We start from the raw sequence: 12501 nt of genomic DNA on the forward strand, positions 1-12501 counted from the left end.
CAATGGAGAAAGAATCATCTTTTCAACAAATCATGCTGGGACTACTGGATAGCCACACTGGAACTCTACCTCACACCATACGTACAAATTAACTCAAAATGGATCAAAGACCTAAACACAGGAGTGAATACTATAAAACTCTTAGAAGAAAACATAAGTGTAAATCTTCATGACCTCAGATGAGGTAGTGGTTTCTACATATGACAGCAAAATCACAAGCAAAAAATAATTGGTAAATTAGACATTATCAAAATTAAAAAACATTTGTGCCTCAAAGGACGCCATCAAGAAAGTGAAAAGCCACATGGTGGGAGAAAACTTCTGCAAATCATATTTCTGATCAGAGACTTAAATCCAGAAAATACAAACACTGTTACAACTCAATAATAAAAAGACAATACAATTAAAAAATAGGCAAAGCATCTGAATAACTATTTTGCCAAAGAGGTGGAAATGGCCAATACCATCTGAAAAGATACTCAATATCACTAGCCACCAGGTAAATGCAAATAAAAAACCACAATGAGATACTACTTCACACCCACCAAGATGGCTAAAATCAAAGACAGATAATAATAAATACTGGTGAAGCTGTGGAGAAATTGGAATCCTCTAACACAGTTGGTGGGAATGTGACATGGTGTAGCTACTTTGGACAAAAGTCGCACGGTTCCTCAAAAGGCTAAATGACCCAGCAATTCTACTCCTAGGTATATCCTGAAATGAAAATGTATGTCCACAGAAAAACTTGTACACAAATGGTGATCCCAGCATTATTCCTAATAGCCAAATGTGAAAATAAACCTGATGAATGGATAAATGAAATGTGCTGTATCCATACAATACTACTTAGCAATAAAAATAAATTAAATACTGACATAATACGAAATACAAAAATAAATTAAGTACTGACAAATACATGTGACAACATGGGTGAACCCTGAAAACATTCTAGTTGAAAAAAGTCAGTCACAGAGCACCATATATTATATGATTTTGTTCATATGAAAGTCTAGAACAGAGAATAGATTATTAGTTGCCTACGGTTTAGGGTAGGGAGTTAAGAGGAATTAGCAGTGACACCTAAGGGACAGAGTTTCTTTTGGAGTGATGAAAATGTTCTAAAATGGATTTTATGCACATCTCTGTGAATACACTAAAAGCCAGTGAATTGTACACTTTAAATGGCTGAAGTATATCCCATGCCATTTGAATTATATCTCAATAAAACTGCTTAAAAAAACCAAACAGATTTCTGACCCCAGTCTGATTCAACATGAACAGTTTATTTTTAACCAGCTTCCTAGATGATCCTGATTACAGATGGATTCATACTAAGCACTAGAAAAATACATATGATCTTATTATGATAGGTGTACCCCAGGCCTCACCTCCTACCAGAGTTCATGGATTGGTGATATTTGCAGACTAAAATTGCCACCCATTATTCCTAAACAATTACATTGGGTTAGACTTTGGAACCCAGAGAAACAGCGAATTCTCTAGATGCGTTTTCTTTTCTCTGTTGCTGGGATTCCAAAGTCATGAACAAGGACACAGATTGTGTTGCTATCTGTGATCTACAAGGAGGAAAGTGAAAATCTCTAACTTCCACGTGATCTGCTGTTTTTAAAGGGCATCAGATAAAACTCCATCTAACCTACCACAGAAGTGCATTCCATAATTTGACTCCTGCCTAAATGAGCCTGGTGAGAGGGCTGCTGACCTCAGTAGTCTCTGCCCAGGAGGGGCTAAAGACACAAACACACTCACTTTTTACCCACAGTCATAAAAACCACTAAACGTCAGAACCAGGCGTGACTTATAGAAGATAAAGCCCCAGCTTCTCATTCAAAGGTGAGAAAACCAAGGCCCCAGCTAGTTAAAGACTTGGGATTAGAATATAACATTCCAGATTCTTAGTCAGTGTTTCTATCACACCATAAATTCTCTCTCCTCCCTGCCATCTTCCCTGGAACAAAACTGGGGCCAGGATTAGGTGTGCATGGGGAATTCTGCACAATAAAAGACACAACAAGCTCAGAGTTAGATGTGATTATCACCGCAGAGAAGTTCAAGAACAAGAAGTCAGAAAGGTCACTATGCACACCCATGGTTCTGCAGTTCTTTTCCATTCCATCACTCCTGGAATGAGCCCCCATTTTGGAAATGGTGATCTATGTGCCATGAGCATCCCAGTAACCCAGATAGATTTCTGACTTCACGGAATAGGGAGGCACAGTGGAGTTATTTTCTACTGGAGAGGGTCATTGAGAACTGGCCCTGGGTGTTAAGGCTTCCGAGAGAAATGTTTGGGAGATAAGAGATGGCACCAAATGCAATATCATGTAGTTTCTATTCTGGTACATTTAGAATGTCCCATCCACTGGACCCCACACCCATAAAACAGCTAGCTTTGTGTACTTAGACCCAGTAAGGCCTGGCTTAAGGAAGGAGCCTCAGGATTCCTCCACGGCCCCGGATGAGGCAAAAAGACTCAGTGTGAGTTTCCTCTACGGGACAAAGAGAAAAGCTATCCTAGGTGTTAGTGGTTGTCAGCCAGTCACACACTTCTGGAAGGGGTTATCAGAGCCAGGCCAGCAAAAGTAGAACCCAAAGTCCATTTACTCAGCCCAGTTCTAGGACCTTGCTTTCAGGTCATGGTAGAAAGAAATGTATCATTAACAGCACAATGACTCTTCAGAATCTGACCTTGGGAGAGATATCAAGCATTTAAAGAATTGAGACACTCCCTGGGGAGGGAGGAGGAGGAATAATAAAAATTAAAATTAAAATTAAAAAACCAGGAGGGGTACTTAACAGGAGATGAGACAAAGGGGAAAGTACCGTGTTCACAAAAGTGGCCATCTGTCCTACCCACCCTACTTCACATTCTCCATGCTAACAAGTCCAGTCCTAGAATTTCACAGAACCCCTGAGTTGGAAGAAAACCTAACATTCTATCTAGCCCAAAGCTCTACCCAATACAATAATCTAATCCATGACATTCCCACAAGTAATTGCCAAGGGACAATTATCTCCAGTGACAGGGAGCTCCGTGCTCTGTGTTGCCACATGAAAGAGCACTTATTCTTAGAAAGTTCTTCTGCTCACCCAAAAACCACTTCCCTTTCGGCACTTGCATCCACTGGTCCTAGTTATAACCTCTGGAATACCGCAGAAGAAATGGAATCTGCCTTTAGAATAGACAAAGACAGCTCCAAGCCCGTCACGCTGCCACAGAGGTGACGCCGAATGAACGGCTACACGGTTTAAAGGGAAAATAAGGACTCAACGGCAGGTGATTATAAATGGCACCATCAGCAAACAAAGGAAAAGAGACTTAATACCATCATCGCAGCAGCCTCTTCTTCATACAGCCTCCACCCCACAGTCTCAAACTCAGAGCAAAAGATCCAGTCTTTTGTGTCCCCTTTACTTCTTGACAACAAAAAAATCTTTAAAGAAAACATACTCTAAGTGCACATGTGAACGACTATAGACTAGGCCCTTGACAAAGAGTCAAAGAGGGGCTTGATCATGTTTAAAGTGATTAAAGACCGTCAAAATGACTTTCAGCGGTCAGCATTTATCTTGGACATAATACAGAGATAAGAAGAAAGAGGAGGATTTCATGGCAACCCAGAAATAACTGAAGTAGGGAACCGCGTCCTGGACAACTGGATTAATCTTTGTTGCACAGTGGTAGTACTACACACAGGGGAAAACCCTCTCTGATTAGAAAACAAACAGACCCGATGCACCGAATGTCAGAGCAGACGAGGTCCTTAGGGATTCAACTTCATCACTGTACAGGCTGGGAAACCTACACCCACTCCAGGATGGGAGTCACCCAAGGTTGCAAAGCAAGTGTCAGAGCTAGAACACAGTCTCTCAATTCCCCAATCTCAGCTCTTTCCGTTACACCATGCCGCTATGTTATTTTAGCAAGCCTCAAACGACTGCATGCAAGTAACCAGTATTCCCCAAATGACACAAGCTACAGAAAACATAAAGCCAAGGCCTTTGCATTCTTCGAGTTAATGGCCAGGGCGTTTCACAGCCCCAGCTGCGAGCCACCTTCTGCAATTCTTATTTCATATCTCAGTATGATTTACACAAAATTGCAGGACGGTTAGAAGCAAAGCCTCCAGAATGATGAGTCTGCAGAAAAACCGTGAACACTGAAACAGGGAACCACACCCAGAGCTAAGCCAATCCGGGAGATGGAGACCGTAGAGCTAAAAAGGCAGAGCTAGAAGAGAAGAGGACAGGAAGAGGGTGCCTTTCCGCATGTCAAGTTTTCCGCAGGAGGCAGTGTGGGGAAAGGCGAACAGCCGCTGGAGGTTGGGGCGCAGGTCTGCCACTAACTCACTGGGTGACCTTAGGCAAGCCCCGACCCCTTCCAGATCCTCCATTTCTTCAACTGTTCTAGAATGGGGTTGCACCAAGTGATTTCCCAGGATCCCAGTTCTGGTATTCTATGACCCAAAGACCCACTATTAGCAAGTCCCCAGCAGGGCTCCCACAGGGCCGGTCACTTGTCCCAGGCGACAGGACCCCCTTGGGAAGCGTGGAAGAAGCCCTGGCTGGTAGGTAGGGTGACCTTTCTCATCTGGGCACCTCAGTTTCCCCACCTGTCAAACGGCAGGGGGAGGTCAAGGGATAGAGCGCGAGGGAAAAGGGATTCTCCAGTTGGCCTCATCCTGGGAGGGGTGCCCGCATCTTACCGCGGCTGAGGCGGGGGAGCCGAGGAGATTCGGACCTGCACCCCAAGCCGATCGGTGCCTGACCCGGAGCATCCGCTGAGCCCCAGAGGAAGGCGAGGTGGGTCCTGCAGGAGGCGGTGACACGCCGTCAGCCCCGGCCCATCAGCGCGCGGACGCACCGCTCGGGCTCCGGCTCAGGCTCGGTTCCGGATCTGGCTCCCGCTTCAGCTCAGCCCACCCGTTCCCGCCTCAGCTCGGAGCCCCAGCCATCCCCCCCCTCCCACCTTTGCTGCCGGGGCAGCCGCTTCCGGGCCCCGTCACGTGATCCCGGCTCCCCAGCCGGAGACCCGGGTCACGTGTTCCAGCGCGTGGCAGCTCCCCTCCACCGGGGAAGCTCCGGAGCCCGGCTCCGCAGCACCACCTGGCGACCTGTTGCTGACACGCAGGCAGGGCCCCGGGCCCGGCAGAACTGGGCGGGGCTTTGAGCTCGGAGCGTGGCTGGCGAGTCCCCAGAGCTCTGTCCCCTGAGCCGTGCGCTCATTTCTGCACATGGTGTGCTTTCCTTAACACGTTTCGGGGAGCGTATGTTGCTTTTATAATTTAAAAAAATACATCTTTTTAAAAATCATCTTGTCCTGTTTTTCGAAGCTTGCACAAACTCATTTGTGGTTGCTCCTGGAAATGGGACTGTGAGGTAAGGCAACGTTAACTTTTTAACATATTTAAAATTTTAAATGGATGGCAACATCTCAGTATGTTTGAGGTGTATGTGTTACCTAGCCTTCTCTTTCCTCCTTCTCCCTGAATGTTTCCTTTAAAAATTATGTAACTAACAAATTAATTAATTAATTTGAAATTATGTAACCATTCACACACACACACACACACACACACACACACACACACACAAAGGAATAAACTCTTGATAGAGCTACAAATGGATAAATCTTAAAATAATTCTGCTGAGTAAAAGAAGTCAGAAAAAATATTCCATTTACCTAATGTTCTAGAAAATGTTAAATAGTCTCCAGTGACAGAAAACCTGTCAGTGGTTGCCTGGAGTGGGTGGGAAGGTCAGGACCGGAGAGATTATAAAGGGGCATAAGAAAACTTTCAAGGTGACAAATATTTTCACTACCTTGATTGTGCTGATGGTTTCATAAGTGAATATGGATTTTAAGTTATCAAATTATACACATTCAATACATGCAGTTTAAAAATAAATTTTTAAAAATATGTGCAGTTTATTGTTATGTAAATTATACCTCCATAAAACTGTTAAGATAGTAGAAATTATATATTAATATATTGTTATTATTAGAAATGTTAGACAATATATAGATATATACACAGTGAAAATTTCCCTGCTCCCAAATTCACGCTTTTCCTCCAAAGACTTACAGTTGCCAGCATGTGAGTATTGTTCTCCATACACTATACTATGCATTTATAGAAATATTTATACAGAGAGACATATACAGATTTGTGGCGTTAAAATCTAGAATCATGAATAACAGTACTTACTGTTTTGCTTAAGACTCTTACTCTTAACTATCTATATATACTGTCTCAATTATTTCATAAACATATATTACTTTATATATATATTTAAAGCCTTTGTATGTTCTATGACCCATATATATATTTTTAATGTTTATTTATTTATTTTGAGAGAGAGAGAGAAAGAATGCACAAGCTAGGGAGGGGCAGAGAGAGAGGGAGAGAGAAAGAATCCCAAGAAGCCTTTGTGTTGACATGGGACTTGATCTCACAAACCAGGAGATCATGACCTGAGCCAAAAGCAAGAGTCAGTCACTTAACCAACTGAGCCACCCAGGCACCTCACCATATTTTATTTATTTATTTATTTATTTATTTTTTATTTATTTTTTTTTTACATTTATTTATTTTTGAGAGACAGAAAGAGACAGAGCACAAGTGGGGAAGGGCCAGAGAGAGAGGGAGACACAGAATCTGAAGCAGGCTCCAGGCTCTGAGCTGTCAGCACACAGCCAGACATGGGGCTTGAACTCACAAACCATGAGATCATGACCTGAGCTGAAGTCGGATGCTTAACCAACTAAGCCACCCAGGTGCCCCTCACCCCACCATATTTTTTAAAATATCTACCCCAGTTGGTTCATTTCACCAGGGAAAGAGAAAAGAATGCAGGTTCGTGCTCAATTCAAAATAGCAAGGCCAGTGAGTTCATCTCATCCCTGGAAGAACCCAGCAATTTATTGACCGATCAGTGCCAGAAACTATGCTTGGAATGCTTCTGAGCCCAGGTTACCTCCAGGTCTTGAATTTCATTGATTCTATGGCTCCTTCTGATGTCATGGTCAAGAAAGCCCGATCTTAAGAGAACCAAAGAGCTCCCTGTTGGAATTACTGATGCAAGGGGGACTTTGCCTTCCCCAATTGGCTCCTGGGAGGCGCTGACTATAATAAGGATTCTTTCTTATATCTGGCCACCACACTCTTATTAGAAAGTCCTTTGCATCATTTTCAGATACTGTTAGGATTCTATCAAGCTTATCATTATGCAGTCATAATTAGAAATTAACACAGTTATGGGGCGCCTGGGTGGCTCAGTCGGTTAAGCGTCTGACTTAGCTCAGGTCATGATCTCATGGCTCATGAGTTCAAGCCCCGCGTTGGGTTCTGTGCTGACAGCTCAGAGCCTGGAGCTGCTTTGGATTCTGTGTCTCCCTCTCTCTCTCTGCCCCTCCCCCACTTGCACTCTCTCTCTCTCTCTCTCTCTCTCTCTCTCTCAAAAATAAACATTAAAAAATTAAAAATTAAAAAGAAAAGAAATTAACACAATTACATCTCCTTGTCATTCCCAGAGAACTTTTCCCAACTATACAAATCCCCACCTCTGCTTCCAGAGTTTACTCAGAAGTATAAATGAAGATTCACTGTTCAATATGGATGCATAAATAGGGGCACCTGGGTGGCTCAGTTGCTTAAGCATCCAATTCTGGCTCAGGTCATGATCTCCCGGTTTGTGGGTTTGAGCCCAGTGTCGGGCTCTGTGCTGACAGCTCAGAGACTGGAGCCCGTTTCAAATTCTGTGTCTCCCTCTCTCTGCCCCTCCCCTGCTTGTGCTCTCTCTCACTCTCTCTCTTGGAAATAAATAAACACTTAAAAAATATTTTAAAAAATATATGGAAGTATACATAAAAAAGCACTTTGACTCTTTTACTCCTCGAAAACTATGCAAAAGCAAAACGTAAAAACTCTGAAAACTCTATTTTCAGCAAAGGGAGAAGATAGAATCCACAGATCCCGAAATATGTGTAAGGGCTAACGAAAGCGCTGAGATCAGACAGAAGCTATAAAGGAAATGGAAAAGAAATTCAAAGAGAAGCAAAGGGACCCAGGGGGGACAGATCTCAGGAATGCAACAGTGAAAACGCTCTTCCTGAAAAGGAAGAGCTCACTTAGAGCTGCTCGGCTCTATTTGTTTTGTTTGCAACAATGGGTGTGGAAACAGTTCAGCAAGACTCAACAAAAGCTCTCCTGAATCTGGTTTGGATCCGGGAAGCCAGGAAGATAAAGATAACAGCAAGAAGCACAGGGATGAGCCATATTTGCAGGAAGCAGTTGGTCTATGGCAATGAAACAGAAACAACTGGAAATACACTTGTTGAGGATGTAAAGCAACTGGAAGTTTCATCCACTGCTGGGGGGAGTGGACAGTGATGCAACCGCTTCGGAAAGTTGTTTTGATGGTTTTTTATGAAGTTAAACACATGTCCTGTGATCCAGCAATTCCACTCCTAGGTATTGACCCAGGGAGAATAAAAGTGTTTATCCACACCAGGGCCTCGACTAGGGGGAGGCAAGCAAGGTGCCGCAGATGGGACATTTAAAGAGGCACTCACTTTTAGGATTGTACAGGCGCAGGGTTGGCACTCACATGAACACAAGAGCAGGTGCCTCCTTAAATTTTGTGACCTAGGCTTCCTGTCTTGCCTCACCCGGGTCCAGGCTGTGGTCCACACAGACTTGTATTCAAATTTTCACAGCAGATACCTTAATAAAGCTAAATCAGTGACAACCCACACACTTATCAATAAGTGAATTGGTAAACAAATTGTGGCATACAGAGCAGAAAGGAGCTATTGATACATGCAAAAATGTGGATGCATCTCATTATGGCTAAGTGGAAGAAGCCATACACACAAAACTGCATACTATATGATTCGGTTTATATAAATGTAAAGAATGGGCAAAACCAAATCTAGTGACAGAGAGCTGAACAATGGTTTCTTGACATGTGTCAAAGAAACATGTGGGGATTGGCTGCAAAGGGACACAGCTTTCTGGAGTAATGCTAACATTCTGTATATTGATTGGGATGCTGGTTATGTGGGTTTATTTTTTTACTTATTAAATTAAATACTTATTAAATGCAGGGCTCGATCTCACGAACTGTGAGATCATGACCTGGGCCAAAGTCAGACATTTAACCAACTGAGCCACATGGGCCGGGGGCGGGGGTGGGGGGGTGGGGTGGGGAGGGAACCTAAAATACGTTAACTTGATTGTATATAAATTGTACTCCTAAAGGTTCATTTAAAAATTGTAAAGAGATTACAAGACATCTGGGAAAACCTCCAAGACAAAAGAATAACCAAATGCACAAACATGAAGCCTTTTGGAGGAGACCATGCAAAAAACAAACACGCAGACAAATATCCTCAGAGAGACAAGATGTTGCCACCATGACATAACAATAGCAACAACAAAAATACTGCTTTTAAAAAATATTGTTAGGGGAAAAAAACAGCTCTTGGAAATTAAGAATGTAATAACAAAAATGAAGAATCAAATAGAAGAGTAAGAAGATGAAAATAAAGAAATTGGTTCTTTTTCATTAATGAATATTTATTATATGTGCCAGGCACTGGGCCTAAAACAGTGAACACAATAGACAAAAATCCCCGCTCTTGTGAAACATTTTAGGGAGGGAAGAGAACAAAAATAAATAAGTAATATCCATGTCATGTCAGCGGGTGTACCTGCTGTGGAGGAAAATCAGGAAAGTGGGAGAGGGAGTCTAGAGGCAGAGAGGAGGGATTGAAGCCTTTTTAAATAGTCAGGAATATACTACTGAGAGGTGATATCTCAACAAAGTCCTAAAATAGGGGAGGAAACAATCCCTGTGGACTTCTTTGAGAAGAGCATTCTGGGCAGAGGGAATAGCATGTTCTAGGGGCCCAGGAGGGAATGTGCCTAGCCTATTTGAAGAATTAAAAGGTAGTCAGTGTGTGCATGATACTGTATGTAGAAAACCCTAAAAACTCCATCAAAAAGCTGCTAGAACTGATAGGTGAATCCAGTAAGGCCTATTAATTCAGATAGGTTATTTCAGTAAGGATACAAAATCAATATGCAGAAATCTGTTACTAATAATGAAGTAGCAGAAAGAGAAGATAAGAAAGCAATCCCATTTACAATTGTGCCAAAAATAATAAAATAGCTGGTAATAAGCTTGACTGAGGAGGTAAAAGAACTGTATTCTGACAATTATAAAGCACTGATGAAAGAAATTGAAGATGGCAATAAACAAATGGAAAGATATTCCATGCTAACGGATTGGGAAAACAGATATTGCTAATATGTTCGTGCTACCCAAAGCAATCTACAGATTTAATGCAGTTCCTATCAAAATGCCAACAGCATTTTTCACAGAACTAGAACAGCATTTTTCACAGAAGTAATCCTAAAATGTGTATGGAATCACAAAAGACCCCTAATGGCCAAACAACCTTGAAAAAGAAGAACAAAACCTGAGGTAACACAATCCCGGATTTCAAGATTCATTGCAAAGCTGTAGTCATCAAGACAGTCTGGTAGTGACACAAAAACAGACACACAGACAAATGGAACAGAGTAAAGAGCCCAGGGGGGCGCCTGGGTGGCTCAGTCGGTTAAGCGGCCGACTTCGGCTCAGGTCACGATCTCGCGGTATGTGGGTTCGAGCCCCGCGTCGGGCTCTGTGCTGACTGCTCAGAGCCTGGAGCTTGTTTCAGATTCTGTGTCTCCCTCTCTCTCTGACCCTCCCCCGTGCATGCTCTGTCTCTCTCTGTCAATAATAAACGTTAAAAAAAATTTTTTTTAAAAACAGGATGCTCTGCTTATTGGGTTGATTTAGGCATGGGCAGAAAGGGGAGACCAGTCAGGAGGCAGTTTCTATAATCTGGAATAAGATTATGATGATTTGACAAGAATAAGCACAGTGAAGATGGTGAGAAGTGGTCAATTTCTGAAAAATAGTTTTATGGTAGATTGGAAATGTTAAATGTCGATGGAAGGAAATGGAGTATGAGAGAGAGGAGATAAATACTTTGGACTGAACCACAGGAAGAGCAGAGCTGCCTTCTACAAGACCAGGAAGACAATGGCAGGAGCAGGCCTCTAGGATCAGTGAGTCCAGCCCCCTATCCTTTGGTGGGGAAACCAAGGCCCAGAGAGGAGGAGCGATGCACCCAGAGTGTCACACAGGTCATGTGTCTCTTTGCTCTAGAAAAGAGCCCTTGCTTTGGAGCCCTTGGCCCCCCACATCATACAAAGGTAACAAAATAACATATAGAGAATGATTACGTTTTGTTAAGAAAAAAAAAAAAACAGGGTGCATATGCACACGACACAGTCTGTATGCACATGAGTTACGTGAATTTAAGGTAGTGTGATATAAAAATATTAGTAAAGATCCACTTTGTATGCAGAATTTACAGCCTTTAGAATCCCACCCAAATTCAAAATTTCACAAAGTATGTCATAATAGCCAGACTGATGCTCAGAAGGGCACAGTGAATTGTGCTACACTATAACTTCCATACGGCGGCCACTTTGGCTGGGACACAGAAGTGCCCACCTGGTCCTTCTGTGAGAATACAGAGAGAAATGCCCTGGTCACATGGCACTTGTGTGAGAGGTCTGAGTAGTTATTAGCTGTAGCGTGAGCACTCATCATTAGTATAATTTAAAACATTCTGTAAGCCATAACGATACAATTCAAGGATTCATTAAGCGGCACAAGTGCTGAAAAATGAATTTTAAAATCCTCAGTTTGGGCATGGGTATTGGAAGACATAATATTCCTATAACGAAGGCTGAACACCATCATGACACCACATGCTGAGGACTAGGGAGAGTGCATCCTGCAAAATAAATTAGGAACAGAGTGGAAATGAAAAGCAGCAATTTAAAGCAAAGACCCTGCTAAGGAAGTAAATACCGGCTCAAGTACATATGAAAAGTGCTGATGCCGGATCAACCCGTTATAATGTGCCTCTTGGCCAAGCTGTTGTGATTTTTATAATGATCTGAAAGGCAGTGATAATGATAAGATGTTTTACCACGAGTATTTCTGCGGTAAATGGAGTACGTTTAAAGAAAGAAGAGTATGTTACAAAGCTAAGACACTTAGGCGCTCCGGAGTCCCAGAGAAAAAAATGGACGAGTGCTTCAAAAGCCCCTCCTGTGAATCCAGGACGAGTGCTGTGCCACCAATATTGGCATTCTGATGCCTGGGAGAGTGTGTGAGGGACAGAAGATTCTGCAGACACAGAACTGGGAGGCGCAGGTGAAAAGATGGAGAGGGGTGCATCAGTCCGACAACCTGCACTAGCCCCCAGGATTACAATGACAGGAGCGTCAATGCACGTGTGTGAGACCCTTGGAACCAAAGGCTGCTCACACAGGAGGGCATCACAAGAGCACGCTTTGAATGTATTATACTGCTTTAATGGAAGACTTTCCCAGTGCTGTGCGATGG

At 42.9% G+C, this 12501-nt stretch overlaps 1 protein-coding gene across 7 annotated transcripts in view; it reads right to left on the minus strand.

Annotated features, from left to right (window-relative positions):
- The window catches only part of SLC36A1 (solute carrier family 36 member 1), a 68477-nt gene that overhangs the window by 42895 nt on the left and 13081 nt on the right, over nt 1-12501 (minus strand). Inside the window, exon 1 of one of the 7 annotated variants that reach the window (XM_047850113.1) lies at nt 4731-4995. The exons of 5 other annotated variants lie outside the window; for them this stretch is intronic. The gene's annotated coding sequence lies outside the window, so the exon portion shown is untranslated. Of the gene's footprint in view, nt 1-1391; nt 1415-4730; nt 4996-12501 lie in introns of those variants that run through there. One more of the 7 variants, XM_047850125.1, reaches the window with a different exon arrangement.

The sequence above is a fragment of the Prionailurus viverrinus genome, chromosome A1 (assembly GCF_022837055.1).
Source record: "Prionailurus viverrinus isolate Anna chromosome A1, UM_Priviv_1.0, whole genome shotgun sequence".
Classification (NCBI taxonomy): domain Eukaryota; kingdom Metazoa; phylum Chordata; class Mammalia; order Carnivora; family Felidae; genus Prionailurus; species Prionailurus viverrinus.